The sequence below is a fragment of the Zingiber officinale genome, chromosome 7A (genome assembly GCF_018446385.1).
Source record: "Zingiber officinale cultivar Zhangliang chromosome 7A, Zo_v1.1, whole genome shotgun sequence".
Taxonomy (NCBI): Eukaryota; Viridiplantae; Streptophyta; class Magnoliopsida; order Zingiberales; family Zingiberaceae; genus Zingiber; species Zingiber officinale.
Genome location: NC_055998.1, coordinates 55,110,871 through 55,125,079, shown reverse-complemented (window position 1 = coordinate 55,125,079; position 14,209 = coordinate 55,110,871). Strand labels below are relative to the sequence as shown.

Here is a 14,209-nt window from a genome sequence, read left to right as displayed (position 1 = left end):
CTGTAACAACATGATATAATCAATCCACTATACTATAATTTAGATAACCAACTCAATTCCAATTAGGGTTAGAAAAACCTATTTCATCTATTAATCTAGGTTAACTAATTAATTCGGATCTAACCCAATCTTAGATTAGATCCAAGATCTGCATAAGACATAATCACTAGTGATTAACCTCTTAATTTAGAGATCTTACCTTCATATTACCACCAATCTCTGTTTGGAATTGCTGTCGCTTTAAGGATGCTGGTGGCAGTAGCTATCCACTAATGGCTAATCTCCTCGATAGAACTACAATAGCAGAACACACCATTCTGCTTAACTTCCCTAAACAGCATACGAAATCATATCAAAGCTATATCTAATACCAAGCATTTTCTTACCAAGACCAGATTTGTAACCTCCTCCACAAAGCCACGGTGGTGGTGAACTAGAGCAATGAGCAATGGCGAGAGAAGGTCGGCTGGTATCACGATGAAGAGACCATGAGTCGACAGTCTAGGGCACAGAGGGAAGAAGGGAGAGTAGTGACAGTGACGAAGAGGAGACTGGCTGACATCTCTCGAGCGCTGATCAATGCCGAGAAGAACATGGAGGAAGAGGAATCGCGGTGTCAGTGTTGCTGCCAAACATCAGCAGAGGGGCGGCCGGCGTTAGGGCACAGGCATCGGCGGCACGTGGTCGGCCTCGTGGCAGTGGCCGGTGGCGATGTCCAACGATCAGCCACGGAGGTTGGCTATGCTCTGCCGGAAGAGAGGAAGAGGGCGTCGTCTGCCGGCTCTAGGGCAAAGGCAGAAGCGTCGGGACAGCAGTGGCGCGCATGAGGAGAAAGGTGGACGGCACTCGTGTCGGAGCGTAGAGGAGAAGAGAAAGGAAGAGTAGAGGGAAAATGGTCGGCCAGAGGAGAGGAAGGTAAGAATCGACGGAGGAAGAGAGGAAAGAAGAAGAAGAAGAAGAAGAAGAAGAAGAAGTGCGGCGCCGGTTAGGAGGAGATGGCGTCAAGGGATTTGGGCACGCACAGATTCGGCGGGGGAGGAAAGAAATAAGAGTAAAAGAAAAAGAAAATAAATAGGAAAAGAAAAACAAGTTTTCCTCACTTAAATGGGGTACCTTAAACAGGCTTTCCCGGGGCTCAGTTTTATCCCCGTGAACTCGTCCATACGATCTCCAAAAAATTCCAAAAAAATTTCCAAAATTTCCGAAAAATTCCTTTATTATTTTCTGCCATTTTTCGGTATTTTACAGCCACACCATTCTGTTGGGGTGTACAAGGTGCCGACAATTGGGATTGAATCCCAACTTCTGATAAGTAATTCCTAAACTCTCCAAAGAGGTATTCGCCACCACGGTCAGAACGTAGTGTCTTGATACTTTTACCAAGACGTTTCTGCACATTAGCCTTATATTCTTTGAACTTATCAAACCATTCAGACTTACGGGGCATCAAGTAAATGTATCCGTATCTTGAATAATCATCTATAAAGGAGATGAAGTATTCATAACATATCTTGTATCCACCTCTTGCCTGGATAGACATAGGACCCCACAAATCAGAATGAACCATTTCAAACACATCTTTGGCTCTATACCCCTTGGTCTTAAAAGGTCTCTTGGTCATTTTACCTTCCAAGAAGGATTCACATGTTGGAAAATTTTCCAACTCTAATGAACCCAAGAGTCCATCGACTACAAGCCTTTGAATCCTACTTAAGTTAATATGACCAAGCCTTAGATGCCAAAGATACGTTTGGTTCATTTCTAAAGGTTTTTTTTTTCTCTTATTAGAGTTAGAAGATGTGTTATTAATTTCCATATTTTGCTTTATGGGAGAAATTGGATTTAAAGTATATAAATTGTCAACCAATGCAACAGAACAGATAATCACCTTATTTCTCTTTATTACTAAAGGAAACAGAATATCCATCCATATACAGTTTAGAAACTGGAATTAAATTCTTTCTAAAATTGGGTACATAAAGACAATTTCTTAAAAGATAAGTAGACGTCTCCCACTACAACAGTCGCCACCTTAGTAGCATTGCCCATGTATACGGTTATCTCTCCTTCAAATAGTCGTCAGGTTACCTGGAACCCCTGCAAAGAATTGCTGACATGATCAGTGGCTCCTGTATCTACACTCCTGGTGGTGGTAGATAACACCGCTAAACATGTTTCAACTACTAGAGCATGAGATATACCTTTATTGTTCTGATTCATACGAGGACAGCCCGCCTTCCAATGTCCTGACAGCTTGCAGATGAAGAACTTGCCCTTCGACTTCTTCATTCCAGCTTTTTGTCCTGTATCCTAAGGTTTATTCACCTTCTTTGCTAAAAAGACCTGTTTCTTCTTCTGTAACACCCATAAGGTACTTAGCAAGATTTTATATATTTTTATCATGAATAAAAAAATAGGCCTTATGTGTAAATTTGCAAAAATAATAAAAATAATAGAACCAAAAAGAGATGACCAAGGTTTGAACCTTGGATCTCTTACTAGATACATGTATGTGTTAACCAATAGACCAAGAGAAGATATCACTACAACAAAATCGCTCATAGACATCAGTGGAACAACAACGGTTTTAGGCTAAAACCGAAGTCTTTGAGTATTTTACACCGATTTTTCTAAAAACCGGTGTCTATGAGTGCAGATTTTAGCTCATAGACATCGGTTTTTTAGGCGATGTCTATGAGCGCCCTTTTTTTGGTTAATAGACATCGATTTTAACATCGGTTTTTAAAATTCGATGTTAATAAACTCAAATAAAATATTTTAATTTTTCCCCACATGCCAAAATCTGCACACTATGAATTCCCTCCAAACCTAAATCTTTATCCCGCCCTTCCTCCGCGCGACATCTCTCTCGCGATAACCTAAACCTCCGACCATCCGACCACCACGCGACACCACCACGACACCACCACGACTTTCCTCCTAGCCGCTGGTCGTTCGACCATCTCTCTCAACCTCATCTCCCTCTTCCCCCCTTCCTAGATCCTCTCCCGATCAGGATCAAGACACGACGAACTTGCTTCTCCGTCCAACCACACCGCATCTCCTCCAACTCCTCCATTTGGTTGAGAAGACGAGGCTTCTTCGCATTCCAGTAGTTTTTGCTTCATCCATCTCCGGTCCAGCATTCACTGCCACCGCTCGAGCCCTTCTTCACATTCCGGTAATTTTTCCTTTATACATCATCGCTACTGAATTTCTTCCTCATCTTCGACAGTTTCTTCTTCTTGATCTCTTGTTTGCAAGTATTAATTGATTGATGCATGCAATGTGGTTGATGAATTTCCTCAAACACTACCTTGAGTTGATTTGATCATTTTTGTTTGATAGATTGAGGAGTTGTTAGTTCCTGTTGCTAAGTAGGTTTTATGTAATCCTTGAACTATCAAGTTTCTTTTATGTCTAGGCTAATTGTTTTCACTGAAATGTCATGGTTTCTGGTTTAGAAATTTATTGGTATAATGATGAAGTAGTTGGTTTCTGGTATAAAATTTATTGGTATAATGATGAAGTAGTTGGTTTCTGGTTTATGAAATTTATTCGTATCCTTTCCTTGGTAAGCGTAGTTGGTTTCTTGGAGGACCCGCATAGTTAATTTATTTGTATAATGATGGATTAAGAATTTTGGCTCAGTGTTGTAATTGTCTTGATATTTTTGATTGATTCTAGATTCATTAGTACAACAAAATGGACAAGGCATGGATGGCAAAGGATAGATTATCACATGAGTTTGAACTTGGACTAGAATCTTTCTTGCAATTTGCGCTGCAACATGCTACTAATCCTACTAGTATACCTTGTCCTTGTACGAAATGTGGCAATCTATGGAACACTAATATTAACAGCATAAGGGCACATGTGTACTGTAATGGTATAGACTTAACATACAAAAAATGGATATGGCATGGGGAAGAATCTGTATTAGGAGATTTAAAGAAAGAGAATGATGCAGCTGGAGAAAGTGAAAACTATTTTGCTGATAAACCTATAGATATGGTACACGCTGCATATGAAAGTTCAGAGAATCTAGATCAATTTATAAAATTACTTGAGGATGCTGAGAAACCCCTGTATGTTGGGTGTACTAAATTTACAAAGTTATCTGCAATTGTGCAATTATATAACTTGAAAGCGAAATACAGCTAGAGTGATAATAGTTTTACTGAACTACTTGTATTGTTTGGAGAAATGCTTCCCGTTGACAATGAATTGCCTTTATCTTTATATGATGCAAAGAAAAGCTTATGTGCAATGGGGATGACTTATAAGAAAATACATGCTTGCCCTAATGATTGTGTCTTATATTGGAAGGAGTATGAGGATTTTACCAATTGTCCTACTTGTGGGGTGTCAAGGTGGAAGTTGGCCAAGAATTCTAGGATAATTGAAGGAGTCCCTGCAAAAATTTTATGGTACTTTCCTCCTATTCCTAGATTTCAAAGAATGTTTCGGAGCAAGGAAATATCTAAGGAGTTAATTTGGCATGCTAATAAAAGAGTATGTGATGCCTATATGCGACATCCAGCTGATGCACCTTGTTGGAGACTTGTGGATCATAATTGGCCAAATTTTGCTTCTGAGACAAGAAATCTAAGGTTGGCCATAGCAGCTGATGGGATCAATCCTCATAGTTTGATGAGTTCTACATATAGTTGTTGGCCAGTTATAATGATCACCTATAACCTTCCTCCATGGTTGTGTATGAAGAGAAAATATATGATGCTCACGTTGTTGATTTCTGGTCCCAAACAGCCGGGAAATGACATTGATGTGTACTTGGCGCCTTTGATTGATGATTTAAAAGAATTATGGGAAGTTGGTGTTGAAGCATATGATGCACACCGAGAAGAAAGATTCTTGCTTAGAGCTGTCCTATTGTGGACAATTAATGATTTTCCGGCATATGGAAACCTGGCAGGATGCACTGTAAAAGGATATCAAGCATGCCCTATCTGTGGTGAGGAAACTTGTGCAAAAAGGTTGAAGCATAGTAAAAAAATGTCATTTACAGGTCATAGACGGTTTCTTCGTAGAGATCATCCTTATCGAAGGCAGAAGAAGGCATTTGATGGGACGCAAGACTTTACTATGGCCCCAAAACCACTAAGCGGTGATGAAGTTTTAAAAAAAGTAGAAGGAATTACATGCCGATGGGGAAAAATTAGAGCAAATTTTCAATCAAAGGAAAATGATGGTAAGTCCTGCTGGAAAAAAAAATCAATATTCTTTGAACTTGAGTATTGGAAAGATCTGCATGTTCGACATGTTTTTGATGTGATGCACATAGAGAAAAACGTTTGTGAAAGTTTGATTGGTACATTACTTGATATGCTAGGAAAGACAAAAGATGGAATTGCAGCAAGAAACGACCTAGTGGATATGAAAATTAGGGGAGAATTAGCACCACAAAAAGGGGAGAAAAGGACATTTTTTGCCCCCAGCATGTTATACATTAAGCAAGGATGAGAAAAGAAGACTTTGTAATTCATTGTTCGGAATTAAGGTTCCCACGGGTTACTCCTCCAACATCAAAAACTTTGTCTCAATGAAGGACCTAAAACTGGTTGGTCTTAAATCACATGACTGTCACACCTTAATGCAACATTTGCTTCCAATTGCCATCCGTGGTATTCTACCCAAGCATGTCAGAAATGCTATCACAAGGTTTTGTTTCTTATTCAATGTGTTATGTAATAAAGTAATAGATGCCTCAAAGTTGGATAAAGTACAAATAGAAATTGTGACGACGTTGTGTCTGTTTGAAAAGTATTTTCCACCTTCATTTTTTGATATAATGGTTCACTTAACAGTTCATCTCGTGCGTGAGGTCAAGTTGTGTGGACTAGTTTGGTATAGATGGATGTTTCCATTTGAAAGATATATGAAAACATTGAAAGGTTATGTGCGGAATAGAAATCGACCAGAAGGATGTATGGCTGAATGTTATATTGCTGAAGAAGCTGCAGAGTTTTGCTCAGAATTTCTATCTAATATGAACACGATAGGGATTCCATCAAAGCATCGTGAAACAATACTCACTAAGTCCTTGTCAGGTGCCAAGGTGCACTTATGTTGTCACAATGAGTGGGAACAAGCACATCGGTATGTATTGGAAAATGAAGCTGAGGTTGATCCTTACATTGTGTAAGCCCTCTAATTTAGTAATAATCTCCTGAAATTGTTTAAAAAAATATATGATTAATCTCTTCAAAAATTTTTGATTAGGGAACATATGACACACTTGAAGCAAAAATTTCCTATTAAAGGTGCAAAGTGGTTACAAGATAAACACCACAAAAGTTTTATTTCTTGGTTCCATGAACATGTAAGTACCATAAATATTAGCATGTTTATTATTGAACACAAGAACTTTAAGACTTTTAATAATTAAACCCCCTTATGATGAATTGTAGGTTACAAATACAACATCATCTTCCTCCAATCAATTATCAAAAAGAGTGAAGCTGTTGGCAAATGGACCTAGCAAGCAAGTGCTAAAATACTCTAGTTATATGATCGATGGGGTCACTTATTACACGAAAGAACGTGATAATGTTACAGTTGTTCAAAACTCGAGTGTAAGCTTGCTGGCACAAACAATGCAAGTTGCAAGTTCAAAGGATAAGAATCCAATTATAACAGACATGATGTATTATGGTGTGATACAAGAAATATGGGAGCTCAATTACCATGATTTTCGAGTTCCAATGTTTAAGTGTGATTGGGTAGAGAATAACACTGGTATTAGAGTAGATGATAATGGTTTCACCTTGGTAAATCTTAAGAGAATGGGATTCAAATCCGACCCATTTATCTTGGGCACTCAAGCAAAGCAAGTATTTTATGTAGAAGACCCTCAAGATCCCACATGGTCTATTGTACTTTCAACTACAAATAGAGAGTATTTTGAATACATCACTGATGATAAGTTGGGAGATCCTTCAATCCACTACCAATGCTTCACAAAAGGGATGCCATCAATGGATATTGACGAAACTGATGACAATGAACCATCCTGTATTCGTGGAGATTGTGATGGGATTTGGGTTAACAATGAGAATTTTTAGTTTGGTAACTTTATGTATGGTTTATATATGTGACTATTTACTTTATTTTGGTAACTTTGGTTCATTGTTTGGTAGTAGTTTTTTTTTTTAAATATACGAATGTTTACTTTGTTGTGATTTTGAATTATATGCTCTACTCTATTTCAAATTCTCACTGTTATGATTAGGTTTTCGACACAATGAACACTAGAAAAAAGGCCCATTTAGCACGTGAAGATGATAAGTATTCACACACAAATGCAAAAGACAAAGAACAAGATGAAAAAGAGGGTGCTGAGGATAGCCAGGACATAGGATCAATCGGGACAGCCCAAACAACAAGATCAAAAAGAGGTCGTACACAAATGAATAAGCTTGTTGTTCAAAGGATTCAAGGAGTCAAACAAAGTGTCAAATTTAATGAGTATGGACAGCCAGTTGGCGAAAAGGCTTCTGAATTGCAAAGTTTTATTGGTGTGCTTGCTCGAGAAAAAGTTAATATTAATTACAACTCTTGGAAGCAAGTGCCGAATGAAGTTAAGAACATGATATGGGAATCCGTCAATGTAAGTAACATGAAACTTTCTTATGTGATGCATTTTTTTCTGTTCTGTTATTTATATACTTAAGATATTTGTTTGTGTAGTTGACATACGAACTGGACCCAAAATGGAGGAATGGGTGTTTGATCTCTGCAAACACCAAGTGGCGTCAGTATAAAACTCACCTCACCAGGAAATTCATCCAGCCAAATAGAAATAATCCGAAGCTTCTCAATAAGGTACCTCAAGGACATTGCATTTCACGTGAAGATTGGAGTAGTTTTGTGATTAATCGGATGTCTGAAGACTTTATAGTAAGTTGTTTAAGGTGGTCTTTTTAAATTCTAGTTGATATATGTGGTTATAATTCATCTATCACTATGTAGAGGAAAAGTGAACTACAAAGTCAGAGAAGCAAGGCAAACTTATACCTCATCGTCTTTCTCGAAAAGGATATGCGGGTTTGTCTGAAGAAATAGTAAGTATTTAGTTAACATTAATAAATTCCTACTTATGGTTGTTGAGTACGTTGACTTCATGTGGTTTTTGGTATCAGTCCAATGTTTTATGTGATGACGAAGAGATAAACAGAGCCATCCTCTGGAAGAAAGGGCGGCTCAACAAAGCTGGGGAATATGTTGGCGATGAGTTGAAGCAAACAGTGAATAAGATTGTAAGCAAAAGTATACATAAATTGCTTATTTTGTACATATTTGATATATGTATATATTTAAAGTTATTGTATTTGGATGCATGACAGGATGATTATATTGTCCAAAAGAAGGATGGTAAGATGCCCTTTACCAAACCATTTGAGGATATTCTCACGAAGGCCTTGAATTCTAAAGAACATGGTGGACGTGTGAGAGGCATAGGAGCAAATGTCACTCCATCATCCTTCTTCAAGCTTGCTAGAGGGAAGGTGCAAATTGATAAGGCTGCCTATGAAAGGCAACAGAAAGAGTTTAAGGAGGCAAAAGCTATGCTTTCTGATCAAGGTGACAGAATAGAAAAATTGGAAGCAATGGTGTTGAAACTTTCTGGTCGAGAATTTGAGAGTGAGGAGAAGGGTAGCTGCTCAGTTAAACCACAATGCCTCCTCGATATAAAACCTGAAGTTGAACGTCATACGCGCCTCTCAAATGAAGGCCTAGAAGAAAATGATGATGATGATGTGAAAGTTATTGAGAAGGATTCGGCTTTACAGGTTAAATTTATATTTCACGTTGATATTATTATCCCATCATTAGTATCTAATGAATTTGGTAGTGATGTTGAAGATTCATAAATTGTTTGTCTTATAGGGAAAAGCAGTGATGTTGTTATTGCAGCCTAACGACAAGACTGTTGCATATGGGACAATTGTCTCTGTTAATGGACCTGGCAACTTTATTGATGATGTTCCATTACCTGTGAATTGCATGAGGATTGCCATTGATAAAGCAATTGATCAATCAACACCACTGCCTGTTGCAATCCCGTCTGCATGTCAGAGTATTGGGGATGCTGTAGGTGGCCATGTGGCTTGGCCTGTGCACTTAATCAGCATGCGGGATGAGGTAAATGTGATAAAGTGTTGTGTAAATTTTGTGTACATTTAAAGTATGTCACATATCTAATATATATATGGTTGCATCAACATATGTAGAAGACCAGGAAGAAACAAGTTGACAACAGACAAGAGAAGTCTAAGTTACAATCGTCCAATGTGCCAAGACCCTTACACATCTTATATAGTTATTTTCAACGTCTTGATGAAACAGAGAATGTGATTTTGGAATTAGTTCCTGATGTATTTGGCATGGAACGCACAGTCCATGTTAATTGCGATGACATATTTCCCTTTTGTGAATTGAAGACAATCACAGACACTTGCATAGTTGTGTATATGTGGTAAGCTTTCAATTGAATTGGACTTTATTTATGTGTTTCATTAATTTATATTTCATCATTTTTTTGGGATATTTTCTATCTCACTAGTCTCCTCTCTTGTAATCCTAGTCGTCTTTATGTTTAATATTTTGATGAATCATGGCTTGTCTACAATATCTCATTACACAGATTCACCAAATGTTGCCTCCCTATGAATGCATGCTGCCTCAAGTTTTTGTACAACTTCCCAGTCACCTAGAATTTCAATCTTTCATACAGATGAAACACTTTGTAGTCTTATTGAGTGATCAGGAATCAGTTTGGATCATTCACTCAAACTAGGAAATTATATCTCTAATTTACAGATTTGTGAACTCAATAGTTTCAGAAAGCATATGTTAGTACCAAAACATATGTCAGTTCCCGAAAGGCATGAAGCATTTTAAAGCATAAATATGAATTATTGCCATGTCTACTTGATAGCAAGATTATCTAATCACATGGATGTTAGTACCAAAACATATGTCAGTTCCCGAAAGGCATGAAGCATTTTAAAGCATAAATATGAATTATTGCCATGTCTACTTGATAGCAAGATTATCTAATCACATGGATGTTAGTACCAAAACCTGTGCCATTCTTGAGCTCAGATCCACTCTTTGTAGGCATCTATATAGAAAGATGTAGGAAAAGATGTTGCTATAGGATTTCAGATTGGTGGATCCAGTTCCTATGGAGTATGTACCATCAAGAAATCATAATAAAAATTTCATCCAAGAACAGTTGAATAAAAGGGCTTCTTACTTAAGTAGTAGACTAATTGGTACCTCAACTGGCCAATTGGTTATTGTGCCATGCAATGTTGGGTGAGTAAGAATAACATTATATATCACTCTCACTTGCATATATTGAGAACTTGCAGGATGCATATATACACTAATTATATTTCTTTGTGTAGTTTTCACTGGATTTTGACTATCATTAATGTTGAGAAGGAGATTAATTTTTTGTTAGATCCTCTTGGTCACCGCATTCGTGATCAAGATTAGAAATATGTTGTCAACATGTAAGTTTTTTTGCTTCTTTTCTTACCTTTGTTGAAACATGGATGTATTTTGATGTGGCAATACAATTCCCATGGGTTATATGCATGAAGGGCCTTGAAAATGTATAATGCAGAGGCGGGAAGGAAAAACAACCAACATGGGTAGTGTCAAGGTATGTCCTTTTGATTAGCAACTGTTTCACTATCCTTGAAGGAGTTATTCCAATATTTCTTTTTTAACATAGGCTCCTCAACAACCGGATGCGGAGCAATGTGGTTTCTATATCATGCGATATATGAAAGATATAATTGAAAATTTTGGAGTTGACCACAAGGATTCACTTCCAGCAATGGTAATAATACAATATTTACCCCTGGTGATTTTGATAATTTTGATTTAGTTCCCCTGGTGCTTGCTATGATTTTTTGATACAAACCAGATGCTATGCTTTTGTTACAATGATTTTTTTTATACAAACCGAATGCTATGCTTTTGTTACAAACCATATACTAGTTGGAGACTAAATGATTGCCTAAGAAGAAAGGAATTAGAGATTAGGTTCATTTTGTGACTCTAAACTAAGTATTTTTTTTATTGTTTAAGTGTATTTTCTGAATTTTGAGAACCAATTTTTTTTTGTACATCTACCATCAAGTATGACCCTACTTTATTAGATGCTATCATGTTTCTTTATTAGAGAAAGTTTTTTTTGTAAGTGTGATATGTTAGGATCTTTATGTTCTTGAATTTGGGATATGTTCTTTATGTTCCAGTTGATCTAGTTTGTTATCTTTCACCCAACTATCAAATTCAAGAAATATGATCACTGAAAAAGAAAAAGAGGAGAATTAAACTATCTAGTCATGTAGGTAATAGAACAGTGGAAATACTTGTCAAGTATTTGGAGTTCTTCCTGATATCTACGCTGAGAAGTTTCAAAGGAACCCAATGCCAATTCCACTAGATCCCTATCCTTTATGCTATAACGCCTATTTACAGGTTCAAAAAAATCAGGAGCATAATATGCAGAAAGTTGAAGATATCATTGTTGCCACACATTATATTGGAATCTTATTCGTATGAAGTTTTGAGAACTTGCAAGTTGCCAAGAGTGAAGTTCTCAATGGTATTTTTATGCTCAAAACGTTCCACATTGGACCAAATCGGAAAATTTAGAGCATAATCCACCTGAACAAAACTCCAAATTTATGAATGTTCAGACATGATTTTTCTTTGCAAGTAATATCCATTTACCTCTTGTAAACGCATCTGGTACTGTTCGTGATTTCGGTTGGTGGTTAATGCTTCTTTCAAAAACATTCTTGACCAGGAGGCTAATTTGTCTAAACCTTGCTCGTAGGGAAATATTTTGATTTGTGATGCCTTGTACAATTCTAATACAGTGTTCACATCCTTCAGATATCCTTGCAATGTATTGTTAAAATAGTGCTCAGACTTGAGTCATGATTTGCTGCAGTTCCACTTAATTAACACTTTCACTGCATATCAACCCACCTTGTGTTTGCCTGCTTCATTGATTGTGTGGTGATGGTGAATTTTATAACTTTTGCTCCTTATTGTATTATGTCTATTAGCCATGTGTATACAAAGGGCACAGTTGCATTCTTGCTTATGAGATTTGGAAGATGACATCAGAGGTAGTACAATAAATATTATATCTCTTCATTTGCTTGTTAACTATGAACATTTTCTTTATTCTTCTATGCTTCCTTCACTGTTATATTCGTTATCTTCCACAGCAGCCTTTAAAAACTCAGTATTCTATTTTATTTGATACATGCACACATTTGTTTTAGTTATTTGACATATGGTGAATTTATGTGTTTTTACAGTTTACAAATCTCAAGTACTCCAGAGTTGAAATTGATGAAGTGCGGTTCGAGTGGGCTGAATGCATGCTAGATTACATTTGAGACAGTTGTACCTTGATGTGTTAACAGAATGTTATACTTTGATTTTGATATCTATTATCAAGCTTTTGATGTAAAAAGAATGTTTGGGTATTTTATGGATATTGTTGTAAGAAGATTATTTATATAATTTGTGAATATTTGTGTATTTTATGGATATTATTGAATGAAGAATATTTGTACAATTTGTGAATATTTGTGTATTTTTTTTTTGTTATTGTCGGTTTTAAAATCAAATCTGTGTTGTTAAAAAAATACATATTACATCGGTTTTCCACCGATGTAAAACCGGTGTTATAAAGTAATATTACATCGGTCATTTACCGCTGCCAAAACTGGTGTTATTAACATACAATATTACATCGATTTTACACCGTGTATGAAACGGTGTCGTTAAGTGATACTACACCGGTTAATAACCGATTCGAAAACCGGTGTTGTTAAGACATACTACACCGGTTTTAACCCGATGTCTAAAATTGTAGACTTTTAACATCGGCTTCATAGACATCGGTCGAAAATCAAATAGACACCGGTGGAAAACCGATGTCTATGAGCGATTTTGTTGTAGTGCATTGTTAGAGAGAGAAGTGACAATATAGTTAAGAGTAAGAAAAGAGTTTCTTTCATTTAGAAGGAGAAGTTAGAGTTGCCTTCTTCCTCTCAAAAGAAAAGAGGATTCTTGCCTCCTCTTTTCATTAAAGGAGAAGTAAAGGAAAAGAGAAGGGAAAACCCATTTTTCCTTCTTCTTCTCATTTAGAATAAAAGGAGAAATGAAGGAAAATCTTCATTTTTCTCCCTTCCTCCTCCTCTTCACCGTGACCAAGAGCTTCTTCCCCCTCACCATTGCCGAGCCCAAGCAAGATGCTCCTCTCTAGGAAGGCTCCACAAGCAAGGTCTCTTCCCTAAGAAAATCAAGCGAGGAAGTGAGTATCCCCTCACTGCAGTACAAGTAGTTATCGATTTGTGTTGTATGAAAACGCTTTTGAAACCTTATGAATTTCCTTGAAAGTTTTGGACAAGATAGATTGGTGGTCACTTAGGATTTACAAGTTTACAAGTTATGCTTTATGTTGTAGAAAAAAATATATATTTACCTCATCTTGAAGTTTCGGCCAAGACAAAAAGGGAAGATCTAGAGCAAAGTTTCTTTTGGTATCATGCTTGCCCATGCTCTTATATGATGTAGGATCTTTCATGTGTTGTTAGTTTAAGTTTTAAGACCCTATATGTTATTAAAATAATTAGAAACCCTAACCTAATGTTTCGGCCAAGATGAATCATAGGGTTTAGGGCAAGATTTTGAAAAGAAAATATAATTGTTGTGCTCCTTCCTGATGTATGTTTTCATATGTTGATAGCTTAAGTCTTTCATGCTCCATGTTGGATAAAATTTGAAAGAAAACCTATCTACAAGTCTCGGCCAAGAATAGAAATGAAGTTAGAACAAGTTTTTTTTTTCTTTAGTGATGACATACTTTAATGAATGAACTCTTATGTTTTCTTTAAATGATAACATGCTCTAAATGAATGAACTCTTATATGATGATAGCTAGGTTTTATGCTTCATGTTGTATACAAGAAAGTATATATGAAAACTCTAGTAGAAGTTTCGGCCAAGATAAGATATGAAGCTTAGGGACAAGATTTAAAACCTAATCATGTTTGTTTATGCTTATTCATGAGGCATGATATCTTGTATGTAGTTAGGTGAAGTCCTTATATTACATGTTTCACTAGGAAAAAGATTTTGA

The 14,209-nt window shown here is 36.6% G+C and overlaps 1 long non-coding RNA gene across 1 annotated transcript; it reads left to right on the top strand.

Annotated features, from left to right (window-relative positions):
• Nucleotides 1-8,037: 8,037 nt before the first annotated feature.
• Nucleotides 8,038-8,424, top strand: LOC122000594. The gene is made up of 3 exons (XR_006117185.1): nt 8,038-8,084; nt 8,163-8,279; nt 8,367-8,424. It is a non-coding gene; the product is annotated as an uncharacterized LOC122000594 (long non-coding RNA).
• Nucleotides 8,425-14,209: the final 5,785 nt, after the last annotated feature.